We start from the raw sequence: 25,054 nt of genomic DNA, 5'->3' as shown, positions 1-25,054 counted from the left end.
ATTACCTTCTATGTGCATAACAAGTCATAAAAAGCACAGCCAAACAAAAAATAAATGCATTCTGTTTGCAGGTGCCATCAGGTGATATTTTGAATGTGTGAAACGGATCCAAAAGTTAATTATTTCCCCAAATTTATGCCACAAAAGGAAAAAAATAAATAAATAAAAGAGTCTCAATATCATTGCCAAACTTCTAAACATCATCTGGACACGACGGCCCACCGATCTCGGCTTCAAAACACGTGCTTCGGGCCGCATCAAATCTGCTGTTCATTATGTTTGATCGAGTTTGAGGCTTTGGTGGGGGGAAAGCAGATGCCATAGGTCGACTCAGCTGAACGGCCGACGCTCGTTTGGTCAACAGAGCATCTGCCAGTCATTTAGCAGGCCTGGAAGTGTTTGGAAAGGAACACCCATCGCACCATGTTGCAACAATCCAGAACGCAAACTGTTGCACAAAAGGAGTGAGAGTTCACAGACAACAGGAAGTAAAAATTACATCCCGGACAGCTTAATGGGCCGTGGTTGGCTTTCATCATCTGCTTACACTGGATTCTGTTTTTATTCAGAGCTAATTTTGTAATTACAGCAATTGTACAGATCTTTAGTTTTTACATATTCACTGCTCCTCGTCCTGGTCGTCCACACTGAGCAGAGACGCTATCAAAGCCGAGTTCAAACCTGCTCTCTTATAATCATTGCTGTTAAAGTACTGGCATTAGATGGGAACTGAAGCCTCCAAAATATCTTCAAAGGGGCTCGGACCAGAGAAATGCACACCAGGCAGTTCCAGGCACCTAAGGCAATCTTGTACCATTACTACTAGGATGTTCATTCCAAAGATATGCAATTTCTCTGAAGTACAAGGCATGGATGACCCCACATGACACTACGTGAGAAAAAGCTGCTTATTAATGCCGAGATGCTTGTTAATGAAGGCAAAAAACTGTGGAGTTACTCCGGACTCTGTTGTTTTTCTGAGCAATATTGTAGTTGCAATTTAAGTATGTATTAGTGGTCTAGTGTACCAAGCAGAATCTCAAACTTTTCTTGTTTCCATGTCAATAAAATCTGATAAAACAATTATTAAATTATATATTGTCTTATTTTACTATTTTCATGTTATTATATTATGTTACGTAAAGGCTCTGAGACAAAACTAAGAAATGTCAATCCGTGCTTTTACATCACGTTGTTAACTTTTCACTGACTGCTGAGGATATGCAACTGGTCGGTAAAGCGATGTGAGAGATTTTTGTTGGACTGCCAAGTAAGCTAGGCCAGGACCACCTCATATCTGTAAGTGAATGATTCCCCATTGCTGAAATGCATGAGTCCAACTTTAGTGCATTAACACAAAAAAAGTCCTATAAGAGCCTCTTTGGCCGCTTTTTCTTCCACACATTATCCACTGCACTCTGGGTTTTTTTTTTTTTTCAGTTCCCATAGTGCTTGGAGTGTTTTCTAAATTACGAAGTGATGAAACGCAGCCTGACTATCCCACCGTCACCGCCTTGAACTTACACCCAAATCTGATTTCACACCCCCCAAAAAGTGATTCATTGCGAAACTGTGTGCTGGATATGAGTGCGGTCACAAGTGCAGCAGACCATATTTCTGACCACGCCCGACAGTAAGCGTTGGGTGTAACAATGGGAAGAGTTTCATCACTCTTTTTCTCAGGCTCATTTCAACAAAACAAAAAGAACATTGAAAATAAGGCGAGAGAGGAAAGCTATCAGGAGTTTTCAACAGCTGATTGTATGTAACAACAGTCTCTCTCTTGTGTGTGCACTTTCCGCTGTGCAGCAGCTGGCGTTTCCTTCAAAGACTTTAATAAATGAAATGAATTTAAATGAAGAAGGTGATAAATTCTACTGGCTACTCGACTTAGTTTAGGGCTATCATGATCTCAAAAGAGTTCACTATAAGAATGTTATCGCAATACCTATAGATTCAAATTCTTCTTTCACTTTGTTTATTGTTATATTTATATACATATACTGTATGTGTATGCTTTTGTACAGCTCTACTGTGTGTGTGTGTATATATATATATATATATATATATATATACACACACACACATATATATATATATATATATATGTATATATATGTATGTATGTTAAGGTAGACAGGAACTGGGGTGTGAATTTGACCAACTGAAAAGAACAGGTCAGGATGAACAACAACCTTCCGTCCTCAAGCCGAAAAAAGTTCCATATTGTAGTTTCGGGACATTCTTGAAATTCATCAGCAGCTCTGGAACCAGCTTATCATTGTGTGTCAAAAAAACCCTGCTATCAGGAGACAAAAGAACATATGAGAAAGCACTGGACGCATGCAGCCGCTGTATGACTGATCCAAGTTGACAGCCTGTGGTGTGTCTCTATAAAAGCATTTACTGAGGCACAGCACCGTGGCCCGCCGAAAGCTCATCAAAGACTGGCTTATTTTATCAGCCAAGTGGAAAATGTGCTGAGAAAGAGGGGGAGAGGCAATAGTGAGGAAGTCAGCGAGAGTAACTAAGCTATTGTGCCCATCGCTGACCCAAACACCCGTGTTACAGTAGTCACGGCTGCTCACAACAAAAGCCCTAATCGGCGGAGCAGGGCTCTAAATTAAGTGACCCCGTGGTTGTGACACTGTAACTGACAAGCCGGCCTATGCATGCTGAGGCCAAAGGCAAAGGAGATATGGCTAATGAACAGAAAATGTATTGAAATGGTGCCATCTTTTACTAGCACGGCCAGCCTCCAGTAACCTACATACTCCTGTGTGAAGTACGCAATATACGCTGTTAGTACTTATTCATCTACTTGCAGCTATTTCATAGATTATACAGACTTTAAAATGAGCTGCTCTCTGAGACAGAAATAACCAGGCTCCATAAAGATTCCGCTTGCACCCTCAGGTAAACTGCACTTCCAGTATAACATGCCATGACTTTCACCAAATGTAACTATTACACCTCTCACGCTGTGAAGACGATTCTACACACACACATATATATATATATATATATATATATATATTATATATATATATATACACACACACACATATATATATATATATATATATGTATATATATGTATGTATGTTAAGGTAGACAGGAACTGGGGTGTGAATTTGACCAACTGAAAAGAACAGGTCAGGATGAACAACAACCTTCCGTCCTCAAGCCGAAAAAAGTTCCATATTGTAGTTTCGGGACATTCTTGAAATTCATCAGCAGCTCTGGAACCAGCTTATCATTGTGTGTCAAAAAAACCCTGCTATCAGGAGACAAAAGAACATATGAGAAAGCACTGGACGCATGCAGCCGCTGTATGACTGATCCAAGTTGACAGCCTGTGGTGTGTCTCTATAAAAGCATTTACTGAGGCACAGCACCGTGGCCCGCCGAAAGCTCATCAAAGACTGGCTTATTTTATCAGCCAAGTGGAAAATGTGCTGAGAAAGAGGGGGAGAGGCAATAGTGAGGAAGTCAGCGAGAGTAACTAAGCTATTGTGCCCATCGCTGACCCAAACACCCGTGTTACAGTAGTCACGGCTGCTCACAACAAAAGCCCTAATCGGCGGAGCAGGGCTCTAAATTAAGTGACCCCGTGGTTGTGACACTGTAACTGACAAGCCGGCCTATGCATGCTGAGGCCAAAGGCAAAGGAGATATGGCTAATGAACAGAAAATGTATTGAAATGGTGCCATCTTTTACTAGCACGGCCAGCCTCCAGTAACCTACATACTCCTGTGTGAAGTACGCAATATACGCTGTTAGTACTTATTCATCTACTTGCAGCTATTTCATAGATTATACAGACTTTAAAATGAGCTGCTCTCTGAGACAGAAATAACCAGGCTCCATAAAGATTCCGCTTGCACCCTCAGGTAAACTGCACTTCCAGTATAACATGCCATGACTTTCACCAAATGTAACTATTACACCTCTCACGCTGTGAAGACGATTCTACACACACACACACATATATATATATATTTTTTTTTTTTTACATGCTTACATCTTACCGACACCATGAGAAGATGACAGCAAAGGACAACAATTCATCCCCACCTCAAAAATATGAAGTGCAAACAAACCCCGTGTTCATGAAATGTAAATTTAACACATTGTATTGCACCGCTATCATCTGTTAAGTAATCATGGCCCAGGCGGGAACCGCTCATTCGGAGCGGAGGAAAAGCTTACCAACTGAAGTCAATGGGCAGCATTTATAATGCATGGGCAGCACCCCCCCCCCCCCCCCCTCCCCCAAGGGTCACAATAAATTCAAGGAAGCTGATAACAATTGACTGAGGTTGCTGGCAACTGCAGGAGGATTATGTATAGTAACGTGTCTGCTTCCTCATTCTTTAGTCTCACTCTAAATCACCGCCTCTTCACTTTCTCAGTGGCCACTTGTCTCCTGTTGTGGATTCTTTCCCTCTCTTCTTATCCTCATATTTCTTCCTACATCTCTTCTATCATTATCTTTGTATGTTTTTTTTGGGTTGTTGTACTTCCTATTTCTCTCTTGCACTTCGTCTTGGCATACCAATGAGAAGAGGTGCGGAAGGACACACAGCACCGAACACTACACTCCGTCCCCGGAAGACTTCCTCATACACAGGCCCTAATTGGCCTTAATTGGAAAGGGATGAACCTCGGGGTAAAGGGTTTGTATGTTACTATGTACTGCATGTATGTGTTCTTGTTCGTGTCCATTTGTCTGTGTGTGTGGAAGGATAAAAAAAGAAAAAGAAGATAGAAGTGATGAAGACACACAGCCTCCAGAATAATGCATTCAGCTAAAGTGGTACACAGCACCTCCTTTTTAAATTTTTATATGTGGGTGTATGCGAGCTCATGTGTTTGAATATTTATGTAAATAGCATGTTTTTGTAGTCCTCGGGCCCTAGATTGCTTTTCCAGCCAGAGCGGGATTTCTGTTATCACATGATCTCACCAGCAATCCCAGCTCAAAGCCAATACTTAAAAGGCTTTATGTTTATCACGCCCAATACTAAATGCATGAAATGTATCGTCAAAAAAAAGAAGCTGTCAAAATGCCATACATTCACACAGCAATTTTCTCCTCTGCTGGGGCCACGGAGCTGTTTACCTTAGCAGGGGAATATCATTATGATAATCACGCTTGTCTTTATTTGGAATACATACATATTCCCACCACGATGACCAACCTTGCAGGAGAACATAAAAGTCAACAGAGGGGAAAATTGTATGGGTGACACAAGTGGGACTTGACACCATAGGTCCTTCACGAGGGTGCACGTTTTGTGCATGTACAATCAGCCATTTAGCATTTCTTTTTTTTTTTTTCTTTGATGATAACGCCACGCGGAGAGGCACATTTGTTCTGTGAAGGGTTACCGGCCAAGGCCACGGAGAGGGAGACAGACAGGATGTGCTCGAGATGGGATGCTGCGAGAAAGAAAAGGGGGATTACCCTCAATGGGTCATGAGTTATGCACCGCTCTCAAGAAGGAAAAAACAATGCTCGTTTCTTTTTTTTGTCACGGGTTATATGTAAACTAATTTGCAGCTGATTTCTTTTCATTCTCAAACCATCTATCCAATATTTGTTTGATTAATCAAGCAGGTATTTAGTCTGAGAAATTAACTGTCTGAGAAAAAAATGTGTTCAGATCTCCCGAGGTGTCGTTTTCTAACTGCTTATTTTGACTGAAAAACAGTTCAAAACTCACAAAAGGGATTTAGGTCATAATGATAGAAGACAGTGAAAAGCTACAAATAATTCTCACACTGGAGAAGCTGCAACCTATAAACATTTGTTATTTTTCTCTGATAAAGATCAGTTCCAGTGATTTAGGGCTGCAACAAATTATTATTTTCATTATTGATTAATGTGCCAATTCTTTTTTCAAATATAATATCGCTTTGGTCTATAAAATGTATAAAATGTAATGATGCAAAATGTCCATAATGATCCAAAAGTATTCATTTTACTATCGTAGAAGAAAACCAGCAAATATTCACATTTTAGGAGCTCTACCACAAAGAATATGTGGCAGTTTTGTTAAGAATTGTTATTAACATAAAAATAGTTGATCAGAATTGTTGCAATTGTTGTTTTTGTGCCAATCAACACATGAACTTATTCAGCTCTAAAAATCCCCGATGTGAACCACACATATTCACCATATGTTTCTCCCCCTCAACTCAAAAACAGAAAATCTGCAACTGATTGAAGACATGGATCGAGTTACAGTTTACTTCTCAGTCCTGTTTCCATGTGTAAGCATGTGCACTCCAGCCAACCTCCTGTGCCCTTGCCCTCCCCAACCTGACAAATATGGAACTTGACCCTTTCTGAATTCTAAAGCCGACCTGCACACTGAATATAACCTTGGCATAGGCGAGGGGAGCGAGGTGTGTTTCCAATAAACTCAAGTCTTTCAGTGTGTGTGTGTGTGTGTGTGTGTGTGTGTGTGTGTGTGTGTGTGTGTGTGTGTGAGGATATGCACTGTTCTGTTCTGTTTATGTGAATTGCCTATGTCTCTGTGTATACATATCTGTGTCTTTCCGCAGGCCCGCATAACCACATGCGATTGCTTGCTCACATACGACCGCTTTTGTGTGTGTGGGTGTGCAATGGGTTCAATAAGCATGTGTGCAGCAGGGGGCTCTGGAGTGTCTCAGCACCCAAGGCGCCAAGGACATGGCTTGACAGGTGTGTGCGGAGGACCTGGTGGTCTGCAGAGCAGCAGCGGGCAGCAGCACAATGTGCCCATTCAGGCCTGGAAGGAGACAACCGAGATATCGCAGGACCCCTGTGAGGAGGGGGCGGTCATCTGGGGGCATGTCAACCTTTCACTGTGACTACAAAGAAAGACATAACTATAACTGCATCAACACAGTAATGGGCCTGTGTGACCCCATGCTGGCTAGCTGTCTACCGGTATGTGACGGATTTATGTTGCCCACAATTTCTCCTGTGGATGGATTCTTCTGAGATGACTTTGACTACTGAGGCTAAAAATTGGGTTTAATGTGGAGCTACGGTTTGTGATAGGTGAACAGTGGAGAATCACATCGGCCAAGCTTGGAAACACTGGAAAAATGCACTGATGATGTGGCACAGTCATGTTTTTATTCCATTTTTCTGTAGTCGGTGCCAAATCTGTCGAGGGAAAACAAAAATCATTCGCCTTTTTCTAAACCGTCACAAAAAAACAATTTCCACCATCAGTTATTCTGCAAAAATGTAAAAAAAACAACAAATGTAACCACTTTGACTAATTTCTAATTTAGCATACATTCCTCATTAACAAGGATGAATGAAGTGACCATTGAGGTGAAAAAATTTTATATTATCACTGAAATTAATATCCGATGGGGATAAAAAATATTATTTTTCTGGCAATCAGAGTCATTTAAGTACTAAGATGCAGTGACTGAATTATGGTTTCAAATACGGCCGATTGCATACCAATGCGAGCATACACACACATATATACACACCGACTCCATTTTGGAAAAGAACTAACATGACAAATCACTGCGCTACACAAGCTAATTGCAGGATGTGACAGAAATGGCCGGTGTCTTGAAGAATTACAGGGCTGTGTGGTCCATACGTCCTTAACGCACGTCCGACAAGAGCTTTTAAAACACACACAATGCCACCAGCACTGCTATCCATGCAGAAAATTGGACAGCCATCCTTCAGCTCCGACATAAATCTGTGGGGTAGCAACACGCATCGGAGAGCAATATAGTATAGAACGAGTCTCTGCTGAAACCAAAAAGTAATTGAATCGAGGATGAATATAGACAGGGTGGGATGAGAGTTGAGGGAAAACACGTCGTATGAATTTGATGCTCCGTGAGAGAATGCTTTCAGGAGAGATGCAGGATGCTCAAAGGGATGAGCAACAAATTATCACAGATGAAAGAAACTGCAGGAAATAGTGCGAATAATCTGGAAATTCTGAATGTTTTTTTTGCCCTTCACGGTGAAACTTAAAAGCCTTGGTGTTTGCCCTCTGACACTAACCCTATTCCCACCTTATCTGCAAGAATGTCTTACGCTACATCTAGCTGCACAACTTATCCAACACCAGCCAGATAACCTTCACCTACATACATTGTTGCCATACACTACACACCACAGGTCTATGAAGCTGCAACCTCTCGAGTCCCAAGGCTATCTGGCCCACTAAATCACATTTGTAGAGTCATATTGAACACGTAGCCCAGAGGAGAGAAAAAGCTCAGCAAAGAATGATAGACATCTTTCTATCACTGAAAGCCTGCCCTGCATTAATTCATGCTAGCGGCTGATGTGACCATCCACTGCTTTAATGTTACAATACGGGCTGTGGATAGAGGTTCCAATTCTTCTTGGGCGCAGGCAGAGAAAAATAGGGTCATATTTTTGTCAGGGTGCATGCAATGAGCAAATGCCACTGACACGAATGGAAACAGCAGTTAGCCTTGCTAATGAATGGCCACGGTGGGAAGAAAGAAAAAGCATGTTTGTGCTATTAATGACAAGAAAAGCCTGTATAAACAAAAGGAGGAATGAAAAGCTTGGATGATTTACACTACATACAGAACAAGGCATGGATACCCCTTTATGCTACATTCTGAAAACGCCCCTAAAGCACCCCCCCCCCCCCCCCAAAAATATCCCACCTATCACATCAGACCGCTACCAGAAATGTCAAATTTAGTCATCTGAACAGATTGTGTAAAAGGGGAAAAAAAAATGAGGTGGGGGTGGGAGAAGAAACCAGAAACAATCATAACGGTGAGCAGCAGTGCGCTGTGGTTAGCGGTGCTCAGTGTTTGACTGAAAGGGGGGCTGCATACTAATGGAAACCCAGATCTTTGAAGCAGCTAGCATGTTCTCACCATTCACTTGTTGTTATTGTCTAACTCAGCATATTTGAAAGTACAACAAGAGTAGAGTCGTTGACACAACTGCTTTTAATCACCCCGCTATTCCAGGAATTGTGTCCCTATTATTGCAATGCAGGAAGTAGTGTAGCCTTTCAGAAGCAAGGGTGGGGGGCGTATAGTGTGTCTGACTGTCATGTCAAAAGCTGACATTCACCTCCAGTTACAGACAAGCAACTGACGACCGCCCTTTTTCTTGAACTGTAGTCTTTCCCTAATCACACCCAAGTTGTGAAATTGCCTTACACTTACCATGCTCTATGCCCATAACTCGACGTTTTAGTGGCCTAACCCTAACTATATCGCAACAAAGTTTATTTACCATAACCACAGTCTTTCCTTAACCACGCTTTAGATGGCATGCTCAGATATTCTAGAAAGCATGAATTTTCAAATAGTAGGCACCAGGGCATCAAAAAACAAAAAGTCTATGAACATAATCCAGGTTTTTTTTTTTTTGCAGAATCGGCCCAATGCTGACGCTCTTGTCCGGCTACAGGCTTGGTCAAATTTTTACACCTTGTTCCATTGTGTTTATGTATTGTTATCAGTATATGCTCTGGTTTTCAAATTGTCAGTTGACTAGGTGAAATGGAGAAAAAGGCTCCTGAATTTGGTTTTCAGTTTCCAGAGCAGTTAAAGTGATCCCTCTGACCTCCTTGCTTTTTACCTGTTATGGTATGTTGTTTTTGTTAGGTCATCTAGGAATCAGGTCAGGAGGAGTCAAGTTTCATTTTAACTGGGCATAATAATTCATTCCAGCTATCCAGTGGAGGTAACAGTATAGCAGGGCACCAAATGGCATCCCTTTCCTCGAGTCTCAGAACCTATATATGGTGACAGTCAGCATGTTTTCTGGTTTCTGTTACTTGGGTCATGTATAGGTCACAAATGAGATTTTAGAATGAGGTTCAGAGGTCATGAGATTGGTTCAGCATATTTTTCATGCCATTAAAATTGTATATGGGTATTTGAAAACAAACTGCCGGTGCATGGTAACAGACACAAGTAGACAGATGGCTGCCGGAGTGGGGTTTCTTATGCATGACGAATTGTCGCATCTGCTGGTGTGACTGTGCAAAGCTTTCGGTCAGGGGAAGTTCTCAAGAAAACTAGAGGAAGCGTCATCTGAAAACAAGCAAACAAAAGCCAGGCTGTCATGTGTTTCCAAAGTAACTGATCTTTTTATAGTCCAGTGTCATTTGAGGTTGCCGCGTCGGACAGGAATCCTGCAGGGACCTGAGGGCAATCAAGGTGGGAGTCACTCTCCCGACACCCAGTTGAGAAAAGATTCTGCCAGAATAAAGGCTTAAGATCACAGGAAACACCACCTGACATCGGTATAAATCCTTAGGGAGAATCTGTAGGAAGAGCTTAGAGGGTCAGTCTTGCCACACCTTGTCGTCCAGGTTACAAAAATCCACACCAAAAGGTTGGTTCAAGTTTGTCAGATGTCAAAACAGATCACAAAAACCATGCAAACTCTTTCAAGGTAAAGTGCCTGTGTGGCCTCTGTCCAGACCTGCCTGAGTTCCTATTCAATTCAATGGCATTTCCTAATTAGATGAGAAGGATGGTTTGATGTACATGCTCTCATTGTATTAAAAAGAGAACAGAAAAGAAGGGCCAAGCATGGACCCCCCCACCCACCCCCCCATTGTTTGTCTGCAGTGCAGCGTTGGAGAAGGTTACAATTGTCTCTCCCTCTCTCCAGTGCGTCCACAGATGCAGAGAAAAATCGATGCACAAAAAGCACTTCATTCCTGCTCAATTTCATCCTTTACTGCCAGTATAATTAAAAGTGGCTCCGACGGACTTTCCAATCCAAATTTCCCCATCAGCTGGAGGTGGCCTGCTCAAAGTCGTCCGTGCTAAATTCGGGGGGGGAGACGTCTCTTGGGACTGTTTTGGCATCATGTACGAAGGACTCATGTTGACTGTTTGGAAGATTGGGATATCGATAACTACTCAGTTCACTGAATGAGCATATACACTTTGCTTGTTTTACAAAAGGAAACAAAAGGAGAAATAGGTTAAGACACTCAATATTTAAGGAGCTCGTGTTTACTTATTTCAAGATCACAATTAGATTTTTCCCCACTTAAAGATACAATCAAACAATTGGAGATCGTGACTGCAGCTATTGGTGCAAAAACCAAATCAAAGCCTTATTCATCCGATTGAATTTCCATTTCTATCAAAGCAACATGAAGAGCAGAAATCATTGTTACGCTCTTTCTGAAAACTGCAGCTTCCTGCACTGATAACACCAGCTGAGAGACAGAAATTAGCAAATTACCTGTGTGTCATGGCTGCATCCAAGCTGCTGGACCAATTATTTCTGCTCCGGTGAAATTGTAAAGGCCTTTCCAGCTGTGTTTGACACAAAGCTGGCTTAGGGGGGCTTACTACTGACCAAAAACATAAACAAGATTACAGGAGCCTAACCTTTCAAAGTGCTCATGAGTGACAACAGAACCCCCGCTAAATGGACCTTTGGTCATCAGCCGTCAAAAAGCGGTGTATTGTCTCTCTCCTGCTTTCGATGCTTCTCAGTAGAGACCGAGCCAGTAAGAAATAGTGGAGCAAAGTGATCCTTGTTGTCAATACCAATTAATAAAGGGCTGCTCATTAGCAGAGAGTGTATAGCACATGGAATTAAGAGAGAGAAAACAACAACAGAATAACACACTAAGAAAGAGAAACTACACGCACAGGTGTAATGAAACCAGATTACAGATATCTGCTTAACTCCAGCATTCCACTGATGACTTCCAAGGCTACAACTGCACCTACCTTATTAATCATTATGGGCAGAAATTCCATAAAGGCTTGCCCTACACTGACCTGAGTGAGCTCATTGTCTGGTGGCATGCTGTAGCTTCATATTTTCCAAGTGGAACTAGTATGCTACTGTGTTAAGCTTTGTGCCCTATGCTGGTCTGACTTTTAGCAACATTTATTATGTATGAGAAGGTAAAAGGGGTCCATGAGAAGATTATAAAAGCTTAACATTTTGATGAGATTAATCTAGCTATCAATCTTTGCATGCATACAGTAGTGAACCAATTATACTGTGGCAGTAGATGACTGTGTGTTCTGAGCTGCTTGAGAACCTTTAAAAAAAAAAAAAAAAAAAACAACCAAAAAAAAAAGAAAATTAATTGGGAGCAGAATTATTCCTGCGCCATCCACCATTAGAAAATTTATATCATGAGCTTGTCAAGTGGACTAGAGAGGTGCGGAAGCGGGGCGACCGCAACTATCAATGCAGCCTCTGTCAGAAGATAGAGTATCACTGTGGAGAACAGGAAGGGAGTGGATGTCAGTTGCCTGGAGAAGAGGATCTGACATCTCAACTCCCACTGTCTGTCATTCTGTCTTGCCAATGATGTATGGCCGTTATATGGCACCGCTCACCCAGCAGAACCAGTCAATACTACCATGCTGAGGAATGCTATAGTGAGACAATGGCAGACTGTGACCCTTGTTATGGAATGACAAAACTCCATGCGGGTGGAGGCTTATTAGGGGGCGGGGGCTGTTTTCTTTGGTCAATATCACATTGTCAGCAGTCTTGTGGTGGTATTTTAATGATTAAATTGTGCAAAAATGTCTATACAAATGCTGAAACCAAGCCAATCCAAATCTCTTTGCATCAGGATTGTTTTGGTTTGGTTCAGTTTATTGATAATATTGCCGTATAGTTAAAGAATAAAGGATATATCAGACTTTGTCAGAGATAGAATGATAAAGCCATAGACATATGTTCCATTGTTTCCCTTGGTGTTTACACAATCCACATTAGTAAAAAAAGGAACTAAAAAACTAGAAAATGTAATCATATCAACAAATAATTTAAAAAAAGTATCACAGACACAGAAAAAGAAATTAATTTAAGAGTTAACCTTAAAATATATATATATATATATATATATATATATATATATATATATATATATATATATATATTAAGATATCCAAATTCTATTAGGTAGTCACATCTGGGGGTCAATGTTTAGCATTTGCTACGGTGCTACCTGATCCGTATTGTCTATACTTTTGTGCTCGTGTAATGGACAATAAGGTCATTTTCACTAACCATTTTCACAACTGATGCCACACAGTCCCTGTTAGCACCTCAAGGTGTGTTTGTCCTTAACAGAAGGGAGAGCTCTGAACAACAGCCAAAATTTTCAGTCCGCCTTTACGAAACGCTCGATCCAGCCCTTCAACCAAGGTGACGTCCCTGAGTAGGCAGACGAGAGCAGAAAGGCCCCCCGTCTTCCAGCTCCTCGCCCGTGGGGCCTCTGTTCCTGCCTGCACGCCGGCGCTGTTATCGGCTGCTTATTATTTGGCTGAATGAGCTGCAGCGGGGCTCACGGGGCTCGCTTCTGACATAATGACTGATTACAGTCTTGTGGCTCCCCTCTAAGAAATCCCACTGTTGCCACCATTGCGCCGTGGCGGCTCAGCATCACAGGCAGGACCAGTGTACGAGTGGATGGGAGCGGGGGGTGGGGGGGTAGCTGGTCTTTTCTAGTGACAGCGTAACTGCTACCCAGTCCTCGAGCTGTCAAGACTGACAAAGGCACTGGTGGACACTTGGGTCATCAACCTACTTGTCATCAGGTGCCTTGTTAACAACTGCTTCTTGTAACTAAAAAGCTGAAATGGGAGTAAAATTAGATATTTCCATTCCTAAAGCCAACCTGCAAGAAATGTGACTAAATAATGATCCATGTATTTTAATTCCTGCTTGAATAGTAAGGGGCACATCTGCCACTTCTCCTCCCCGGTAGAAATGCAATACATACTAATGCATACAGACATTAAGCCTATTAGGAGTAATACGTGTAACATCAACCATCCATAATGCCGCGTGCCTTATGAAGACACCATGACTTATACATGTGGCATACAGACGCATGCAGGTGCGACAGCAGTCTGAAAACAACTCAGAACAGACTCTGTCAATAGCTACTGTTTCTGAACAGCAAGAGAAGTCATTCTGTCAGCACTTTTCAAACGCCAGCTTTCAGGCAGTCAATTAAGTTCAAGGTGAGACAAAAATGTGTTGTCATTTAAACGGTTTTGCTCCACTGGGGCGATGCATCAATTCAGTCATCTCCATTCCAGAGGTGACAAAGGGCTGGCAGGGAAGTTTATATTTGCCAGTGTATACACAGTTCTGCTGTCATTATACCAATCTGAGATGAAGCAGAATAGCAGGTGTACAAAGCGGCAAGATTTAAAATGCACCGCTCTCTGTGAACAGATGCTGATAAAGACGGGAACGAACAAGGGACTACTCTTGAGGAGCCTGCTGGCCGAGGCAGTCCTTCCTGCCAGATCCCACCCCCCACTCCCACACTCCTAAATCCAATCCTATCTTATCGATTAAGAAAATCAATTTGGTCTAAGTCACAAGCACAGAGGGAGATGCTGAAATGCTGCAATATATTTTGAAGTCACAAGAGGAATCAGATTCTGATCAACTCAACGAATACACCCTGGTTTAATGCATGACAAACACTCCTTCTCTTAATCAAGAAAAAGACAGAGAGGACTCACATGGCGGCATGGAGCATAAATCCTTCACTGTGGAGCTTTCCACCTGTGTGAAAATACTTTAATTATCTGCCTGCAGAAACGCTTTTACCTTCTGTAAATCGTATCAGGTATGAATGAGGAAATGGTATTTTAATTTAAAAACATGCAGATACTGCAATCAACATTCCTTCAAGGCATTCATGCTCTGTGTTCCATTACAAGCTGTTTTGAACTGGGGGGCTGAAAATATGGCATGAATGAAAAAAAAATTGTGATGGAATATGTATCCAAAATCCTATTAAACCCTGTGTTCTTTGGTGGACTAGCATATTTTGAAGATGTCAAACTACTAAAGAGCATGGATAGATTACTGAAAAGGTCCAAAGGGCCAGGGGCATTCTATTACAGAGCCCTGTTTTAAATCAATGCTTCTTGTTGGAAAGTGACTGAAATGACCACACAGGGACACGTAAAATGACTACAAAGACACACAAAACGACTTCAAAGAGATGCACAAAGATGAAACTACAAGATGCAAAACAACTACAAAGAGACAATAGAGTGACACAAACGTCTATAATGACTATAAAAAGGAAAACAACTACAAATAAATGCCAAACAACTACAAAGCAACACGATACAACTACAAAGAGACGCAAAACAAATACAAGGCAACACAATACAACTACAAAGAGATACAACAACCACAAAGAGATGCAAAACTAAACTAAAAAGAGTTACTATTACCTATTACCACAAAATTATCCAAAATGAATGTAATCGACAAAGCTTTATTGTGTGCAGACATTTCATGAATCTTTCAGTCTGGGACTTGCATCTATGTAATAGGGGTGGGGTGGCCTTAGTATGCTTGCACCTATGAGTCCATTGTCTCACAAGCCATCCATGCTGAGGACCAGCGGTATTTTATATCATCCAATTTATACAGAACATATATTTATACATGACCATTTGTCAGTAAAGAACATTTCTCTTTTGCTTTACTGTGGCTGAAAGTACACACTGGTAAGACTGGGTCTATGCGCAAATCTGCACCTGATATTTGCAGATACAGCAGCCTGTGAACAAGGAAGCTATCTTCATTTCTCTTTGCTGGCCAATTAGTGGTCAGATCAGGAGGTCCCAATGGTTTAGGGAGGCGTAAATACTAACCGTCATTTCCATTCATTTGTATGCGGCTGCAGGTGCACTACCTTATTATGTATTCAAGCCCAAACCTGCCTCCCAAACAGGCCATAAATTAACTTCTTTTAGAGCTTCGGTCTCAGAGAAGCATTGCATCTTTGTTTGAATCCTCCTTACTGGCCTAAAGTTCACGGGTGGAAAAAAAAACCCTCAGCACAAAGGAAAGCCATCAATATTGTTGCAAAAAAACTTGGTGTCATACTGTAAAATGCACATAGACAAATGTATCAGATTTTACAGAGTAGTAAAGAGGCTGATATACTGCAGCTCCGTCAGGCTTTGTCAGTTTGATAGCTTTTGGATACCTTTTAACACCACCAACAGGGTCATAAGAGTGGCTTGGATTGTTTTAAATGCTAAGTTGACATTTTTGCTCCATATCTGCGCTCCAGCTGAGAAAGTATCTTTTTCACTCTTAAAAATTCATTTTCCTTGGGTCACTTTCTGCGGAGCTAGAGTTAACAATGTTATACAACAAACCGCCTTTTTGGGCTACAGGTATAATTTCTGAGAATGTCAGAGGAACTGATTTGATCACTGTACTGTTCACTGGTCAGACAAACTGCAGCGGGCCTTATCTGTAAGAAACGCTCCTATAAGATTCTGTCCCGCAATACAAAGATGGCATCTCCATTCATAAAATAAATATATCTTAATCTGCACAAGCTAGTTCATTCTTTGCACTCACATCCCCTTGTCATGCCAGCTTTTGTATCTCTGCCTGCAGAAGTGGCCGATTGTTAAAATGCGCCTGTTAAGTGTTTTAACCCCCTCAGGAACAACTGAACTAAGTGTCAAATTAAGGGCGTACGGCTTGCTTGCAGATAATTAAAACTGCAATCTAAAACATAAAATTTTTTCCAAAGCGCACTGTCGCTGGTCATGGCAACTAATACACTTGAGTTTCTCAACGCACCAGCCTTGCGGGCCTTCATTAAAATTGAATGCACAAATTACAGTGGCGTGCAAGTGGAATTCAAAACAACACAGCCGAAGCTTTGTGTTTTATGTTCTGTGAAGGCTAAAGTTAAAAAAAAAAAAATAAAAAAAAAAAGGCACTGTAGCTCAAACTGATTTCATGGTCAAACAATGATCTTATCTCCTACTTCCACACAATGTAACATCCTTGCCCAAATCCACGCTTCTATTCCTATTCATTGTCAGGATTACAAGTCAAAGAGATGGAGCCAGTGAAATATTTCCATGACCTCACCCTATCCTCAACGCACCACAGACTCACTGGAGTGCTATAAAATCCCCCGCAAATCCGTTAGTGATTTAAAGAGGCTCATCAATACCCCACACAGCCTTTCTGTCTCATCCTAACCACTTTTTTGGTTGTAAACCAGCCACAGAGAAAGGGACTGGAATTAATTTGATAATCCCCATCATCATGCTGGTAAATAATAGGCGCACTTTGGAAACAAAGGTTTGGGACCAAATGAGAGATGGACAGACAGTGTAGATTTTTCTTGTACTCTCAATATTTCACAGATAGCTATGATTGCCTCACACCATGTTTTTCAAACTTCTCAGATTATTGCGGCAGTATAATTTTTTTATTTTTTTTTATCACTGATATCAGGGTGCATTTGTACTTTCTATTTTACAGATATCAAAACCCAGGTTTTATGTTCCAATGTTAGATGCAGAGTTGTGATAAGCACACAAAAACTATTGATGCCAAACAATCAAATCCTTCCACAAAAAGAAGCTGCTCTCAAGCCTCTGGACCTTAAATTTTCAAAATATTCAATATGTACTCTATTTCAAGCAAAATAGGCAAGTTTAAACGGCACTTTTCAGTGTGTTATCTACTGATTTCTTTGAAGTTTACACTTAAAATCCTCACAAACATCGGGGTCACTCACAGAGCTATACAGAATCAAGAAACTAAGTGTCTGTTCTTTCCATCAAGCACCAGCTGAAGTCTCCATCTCAACTGTAAACCCATTTCCTGCAGTTTAGCGTTCAGGGGGTTGTGAAAGCTTGTGTCAAAACCTTTGTGTCCGGGGTCTTTATGAGACAGGGCAGCTAAAATGTTGAGAGGCACAGACCTCGAGGACCTTTCCTCAGCCATATGCTTTCTTTTTCACTTTCAGCTTTTGCTTTTCTTCTTTTGTGACATTCCTGCCAAAGAAAGGGCCCCTGCGTACTGACCTGTCTCAATCCTAACAGCATGATAACTCTGGTCTTTGGGACATTAGAAAAACCAAGGGCCCCACTGTAGCAGTGGGTGAGATTTGGCCTACAGAAACATGAATACACTGAAGTAGGTGGTCTGCCTTATCTATTTTGCCACAGGTTTAAATATTATGTTTTTAAAAAAATGAAAATTATAAATAAATAAATAAATTGCGTATAGAGTATAAACTTGTATACTTTCAGCCACCAAGGGTACCCTGTCTGTAGGGTTACTCTTGATACACAGCACCCTATTTTTTAAAGGTGCAATGTGTAAGAATTGCACATGTAAAATTCATACTCCAAACAAATAGGGGGCATATTCCCAGGAAATTGGGCTGTCCACCCCTCTCATAAGAAACAAGGAAATGCACTCTTTGTTCCATCTTCCCCCTCCCTTTCCCCTGTGCCATTGTCAGACTGGCCATCGGGCATTCCGGGGCAAATCCCAGTTGGCCACCATATCAGTGGGCTGTCAAAATATCCATAAAGTTTTTACCAGCCCTCTCTGTGTACCTGTCATCCAGGGCGCACATGAGAGTGGCGTGGTATGTGCTCGTTCTGGGACTGGGCTCACCGGCCAATCAAAACCAAGTTTCAACGCTCACCCTCACATTGAGCTACCATTAGCTTGAGTGAATCTAACCTCAACACAGAGCAGTTCTTGACATGTTTCCAAATTAACATAAAATGGGGAATAATGTTTTCCCACACAGGTTTACCTTGCTATCTGATTATGTAACTGGTATATCGTTTTATTTAGTTACTGTTGGACTGAAGACGATGATTTCAAACCCAGTCTGCCCAGTCAGAGAGACAGGGAAGCTGTAGTAGTAGCAGGAACAGGAGGGTCAAGAATCGTGAAGGACAGCAGCAGCAGCATCAGTAGCAGAGAGATGGCTGCAACACAGGTTTACAGCCTACTCGCAGTTACTACTTCCTCTCATGTTGGACTGAGGGAAGACTGGAAACTACAGTGACTCACTATCGCGTCTTGACATATAAAGTAGTATTACAAGGTGGGAAAGGCCAGGGCTAGCTGGTTATTATGGTAACTTCAGCAGATATCTCTGCAACACAATACCGTCGTTGGCATAACGTCAAAACTGTTATATCTTCACAATCTGTTGATAATCTAAGTTCATTCTTGAAACTTTTTAACTAAAATACCTACCCACCATATTGCCCCTTTAAAATCCACAGGGGAAAAATCAGCCAAACAAATATAAAGCATCATCTCGCTTCTCTGAAGATGTTTTTGTGATGCTTAACATGTCAGCATCCAGCCGTGGGGATAAACAATCATTCAACTGCAAAATAAGTTTTCAAATCCATCATTTTGACAGCCCGTGTAAGAATTCAGAACACTCCTCTTCTGCAGTGTCCTTATTTTCTAACTCGTCAAAGATCTCATGCAGTGCTGCCAATGAGAAGTCAAAAAAACCTGTCTAATCTTATGAGAACAGTCATGTTGTCTGAAAGGAGATTTAACATAAAGATTTCTTTTTACGGGATCTATAAAACCTTGGCCTTAAGTTACCCAAACTGACTCACACTCACCCCCGAAAAAGTTCTAGTGTGGAGAATAAGTAACTATCAGGTAGACTGAAGACTGAAGTCTGGTAGTTTAATATTTTACAAAATGTGGTGATGGGAAATTGTTACATTAATGACTTCTCCAATGCCAAGAAGCATTTCTGTTGGCTAAATTAGTGGGTTATCAAGTTGAACAAGTGACTCTGACCTCAGATCCACCCAACACAGCTATGACATCACACCAACACAGAACACTAGGGCTGCATGTAGTGATTATTTTCACTATTTATTAAGCTGCTGATTATTTCCCTAAGAACTGATTAATCATTTGGTTTTAAGATAGAGAAGAGTTGTTATCACAATTTCCCAGAGCCTAATATGATTATTTCAAATGTCTTGTGTTGTCTGACACTCCAAAAAAAAATATTAAATTTAGTATCATAAATGACTTATTTAAAAAGCTGCAAAAACTCACATTTTGGTGGCTCGGCGCAATAAATTTAATCACAAGTAAGTTCAATCACCTTTCAAATCAGCTGATTAAATTTATGTCGAATGACTAATCGATTAATCGACTAATTGTTTCAGCTCAATTGAAGTGAGTGGGAAGAGTGTGTTATGATTGTTCATTAGAAGCCAGCAATGTATCCATGTATAAAAGAGGCTGCTGAGTGATACAACTGAACAATTAATCAAAGTATGGCCAAGTGCAATATCCAAACACAACACTGCGTTACAAATGAAGCACTGTGGTGCTACCGAGATCCACTGGCCTACAAATCATATTCTCCAGACATACAGTAAGAGAACATGATTGTTTGGTACAGACCACTATAGTCATTTTTATATAATATATGCTGTATAATATGTATTTATGAAATCCACAAGTTCCCACTAAAATCGTGACTCATTTCGCAGTCGCAATATCTGTCAAAATAAATACAATGTGATATTTTTGCAGTATCGTTCAGCCCTACTGAGTGGTAGCCATGGAGACCGCTTGTTACAGTCTAACTGTAATTGCTAACTCTTGAGTTTTAATAATACGTTTTGTTGTCCCCACCTCTACTGCACAATTTTTCTGACGTTGATAAACAGAAACACTAATAAATAATTTACCTCATTAGTGTTAACGTGCATGGGCAGCAGGAAGAACATGAAAAGTAAATCACAACCAGTCCACAGCCTTTGATCCCGGGAGAGATGACTGTACATTCAGTGCGATAAAATATGTATCTAACATCTGGAAAAGCATGTGCAGTGCATGACCTTGAGCATTCAAATCTGTTGTACTCCGGCATACGAAATCACCACAGACAAAGCAGTTAGATAAAGACATCAAATGGTATTCATTCACTCGGTGTTTCTGCTACGCTGCTTTTCAGTCCAGGGTCGAGTGGACAGAGTTTTGAGTTGCTTAGACTAGCAGAGGGGAAGCATTTACAGCATTATCACAGCGCAGGTCTCATTTATTCCAATTTATCACAACTACCTTACGTTTGAGCTACACAGCACAAATGGTGTAGACAACAGACATGAAATGTGTGTATGTGTGTTTGTGTGTGAAAATACTACACTTTGAAGAATGGTTATCCGCATTGATACACCAGTAAAAAGCCCTCACTGTACATAATTTGAGCCATTAAGGTGCGGCCCACATAAGCTAACCTAATGAAGAAAATTGGAGAGTCCATGTCTCCATTCATACTGCAACAACAAATTGGATTCCCTCTGGCTGGCAATTATGTCCAAAAAAGCAAAAAAAAAAAAAAAAAAAAAAAAAAAATCAAATCAAATAAATGGAACTGCCAATGGAAATAGATTCAGCTGCTGAATAACTCCACTACATCATCTGGGTGGAAAAAAAAAAGGGGGGGGGGTGCATCACAGAGAGTGGGATTACTTCTAAAGAACTATACAAATGACCCAACAAAGAAAAAAAACATGATCTCCAAAGGAGGGCACCAAATTAACCCATATTACTGTAATACAATACATCAGGAAGAAATGCGTTATGGACCAGCACAATATGTAGGACTTACACTGTAAAAAAAAAAAAAAAAAAAAAAAAAAAAAATGAGAGTAAAAGGCATCTTATGAATCCAGTAAAGGGTTTTCTAAGGTTAAGGGTTATACCGAAGATCATATATTTGATTCTTTTTTCCACAACCTATCATTACCTCTCTGTGTTTATTTACCCAAGATAACCAGTCTGTGCTACCGTGGCACATATTCAGCACACTATCCTCCCGTAATGGACTGCAACAGTTTCAAGAAAGGCAAGAGAACAATTATTTTATTTTCATGCAGCGCTGTCCCATCAGGTATCACACCAGATGCTGAGTTCAACTGCTGTTATATTAAATATAGCCTAGATTATATTCCACGAGGAGCAGCATTTAGCTGAATCAAAACGGGATGAGTAGCACTGAAAACAAAAGTGCAGGTTGACATGAGTGTTTAGTCAGAAAGCATCAAATGTCCCCTTGAGTTTCCCCCCGGAGGAGGAAGTCAAGGATTTCACTGTTGGTAGAGGAAACCGTGTGTGTGTGTGTGTGTGTGTGTGTGTGTGTGTGTGTGTGTGTGTGCGTGTGCGTGTGTGTTTGTGTGTGTGTGTCTATGTCTGCATGTCTGTGTGTGTATGTGTATGTGTGTGTCATCTGCTTGAGGGCACTTGCACCAATGCAGATTATGTGACAGATGGTACTGCAGTCCGGGACATAATGAATATAATTGTCAGATAAGGATACAACCAACAACAATGTTGATGATATTCGGAAATGTGGGGGGAAAAAAAGGAGAGAAAAAAAAAAACAACACACACACACACACACACACCATGGAAGTTAGTCACACTACTGAAACACAAGAAGCCAAACCCTGGCTGAAAAACTACTCATGAAAGATAACCACCAGGTCCCACAGCTGCTATATTATTCAGAAAAAAAAAAAAAAAAAGACTCAACAGAGATCGAACCATATCCTAAACGATTAATGGGAAACGAAGGGGATCATTCTGCAGAGACGTGAAAACTTCAGATCCCATTCAAAGTGAGAGGCTTAGTTACCTTTTCCACTTTGATTTTGATGTTGAAAGACAGTGTGCTGTCCTCACATCAAAGCATTCAGTACAGTGGCCCCTCAACCCTGCATTTCTCTCAGACACAGGACAGCATGTCATCCTCAGCACAGACAACCCTTCTCCATCCCCTCTTTCCTCGTTGTGTCTCAAATAATGATATTTGTTGTGCAGTATTTATGTTGTTTTTTGTTGTTTTGTTTTTTTACAATGGGTATTCTGCAAAAAGCCAATACTGGCACTTTGGAGAAAGTGAACTGACTGATAGGGGATATTCAGTGAAATATACATGAAAATTCTGCATAGCAATTTCGATATTCTATTCTTTACACATAGTCAATCTGTCATGAAAAATGCAGACGCTAACACACCAATGCCTCTATCCACTGTGGTACATTTTGAACGACAAACTGCAACAGAAAAAAAAAAAAAAAAAGAAGAGGCCTGCAGTGGAACATTTGTGGATTCAAGCCCCACAAATGATGCCTCGCACTCAGCTACTGACTTTATCTCAGAGAAATGTTCAATTCTACTGAAATACTGCAGAACGCTCTAACTTCATTCAGAGGGATGCGTCCCGATAAGCAACTTCTCTGCAAAGCCATTTTCGAGCAGTAAACATTGTTTGAAGCTCCATGGGAATGATAAAGAAATATGAAATATATATATATATATATATATATATATATATATATACATAGAAAAAAAGGACCTTTCACTACTCACCAATCCAACTCTCTCCAACAGAACGGGTGAATTAGTCCAACAGGAAATTGAAATTTTCATATTGGTTATCAATATGTTGCGCTTTGATCGGGGCTGATTACACCTGAACGCATTGATAAGCCCAGTTAAAGTAATTGAAGAGTGGAGCGCATGCCAAGACTGACATTACGGAGCACATCAACACTGCTGCAGGGCTTCATTCATGCGCTTTAATATCGCCCCTGAGCTGAATCTGCAGATTACTGTGTATATGCGCACAAACACAGGGGACATATGCGTTTTTTTTTTTTTTTTTTTTTTTTTTTGTTGAGGAGCATCACACTTACCGCGGGGTTTAGAAACGACTGGTGGAGACGAGGCTATAGCTCACGTCCTTCCGTTCCAAAGTGTTCATTGCGATCATTTCCCAGGCAAGTGTCTTTCAGCCGCTGGGTACCGTCCTTACGCGCTGCTGCGTGGTGAATGGACTTGATGAAAGGGGTCGAGGAGAGAGAACAACGAATCCAAATAGTTGTCTCCTGTCGCTCCGTTCAATATCCTCGTAAAAAACAACAAAATAAAAAAACCGCCTCTGTTTCATCGGCTGCTGCGTCCAGAATCCGAGTCCTGGTGGTGGTGGTGGTGGCGGTGGTGGTGGTGGTGGTGTCGCGGGAGAAACAGCAGGTTCCCGGCGTTGTATCCAAGGTACTGTCCCTTACATCCCTTTATGGCACAAGGCGTCCTTCTGTGCGGGGGCTACATCACGTCCCGTGGAGCTGAAAGGCGAAACGCCAACAAGCCTTCACCTCTCACGCACACAAACATACACAATCAAAAAAAAAAGAAGAAAAATAAAAAAAAAGAGAGAGTATCCAGAAGAATTTAAAAGGAAGACGAGGGAGGGAGGGGGGGCGATCTTGTGAGAAAAGCTCCACAGGAAAGGGGGAGAGGATCTAAGTTGTTTGGGTCCAAAAACTGAGCTCTCCGCGACTATGACAAACCAATTGTGCGCACTGGCTGGGAGTAATTCTGTATGGAGACCGAGGGTTTGGAGAGCCAGTGAAAGGTGAGAGGAAAAACTCGGATGTGGATTGCCGCTCTCGCCGTATACTCGGGCTCCACCTAGCAGCAAACACGAGATAACATGCTACCAACCAAGCCCCCCCCACCCCCACCCCACCTCCTATACCTACAGTATTTCTTGCCTTAGGGCTGGAGAGGAGACCGACGTTATATTGCATTCTGTCTGTGCGCCTATGGCTGCAATATTTATGTGTAATCCACTGCCTCGCTCTTAAAAGATTCAATGTTTCTTGAACATGCAACTGGTGTAAGAGCTGTCCGTCAATAGTTCACTCAGGGGGAAATGCGGACTGAAGATTTTAGTTGATGGGGGGGGGGGCAAACACTGTTATAGGCGTGGCAGACGAAATGCCAAGCATGCTTAATTAGAAATGTTTGCAAAAATGGAAAAAGTTAATGAATTCATAAACCACATTCTCTAGGGGAGAGGGTTTGCTTGCATGACATATGTTGTCATCTGTTGCTGTTGTTGTTGTTGTTGTTGTTGTTTTTCTTTACAGTTTGTCCTCAAAGAAGAGTAGAAGGTCTCTTTTCTTGCTGGAAGCTAATTATTCATACAGATCTGTTTGCTGGAGGCTGCTGAAGCTCCTTCTTAGAAGGGTCCCGCCACATCTACCGTGACTCCAGCTGTCCCTTTGACTGCATTTTTCAGCTGGGCATGGCATGAAACAAGCGTGAGAAACTGATTCGCAAAACTGTATCCACGTGCGGGAGATAGATGTTCAGATACTGGGAAAAAGGGAAATTTAAGGATCAAAAAT

The 25,054-nt window shown here is 41.3% G+C and overlaps 1 protein-coding gene across 14 annotated transcripts in view; it reads right to left on the bottom strand.

Annotated features, from left to right (window-relative positions):
* Nucleotides 1-24,353, bottom strand: part of LOC130164395 (adhesion G protein-coupled receptor L3-like) — a 211,003-nt gene extending 186,650 nt beyond the window's left edge. For 5 of the 14 annotated variants that reach the window (XM_056369099.1, XM_056369100.1, XM_056369101.1 and 2 more), the window contains exon 1: nucleotides 23,558-24,345. The gene's annotated coding sequence lies outside the window, so the exon portion shown is untranslated. The other 9 variants (XM_056369092.1, XM_056369096.1, XM_056369097.1 and 6 more) reach the window with 5 other exon arrangements.
* Nucleotides 24,354-25,054: the final 701 nt, after the last annotated feature.

The sequence above is a fragment of the Seriola aureovittata genome, chromosome 23 (genome assembly GCF_021018895.1).
Source record: "Seriola aureovittata isolate HTS-2021-v1 ecotype China chromosome 23, ASM2101889v1, whole genome shotgun sequence".
Classification (NCBI taxonomy): Eukaryota; Metazoa; Chordata; class Actinopteri; order Carangiformes; family Carangidae; genus Seriola; species Seriola aureovittata.
This window is presented reverse-complemented; position numbering and strand designations above follow the sequence as displayed.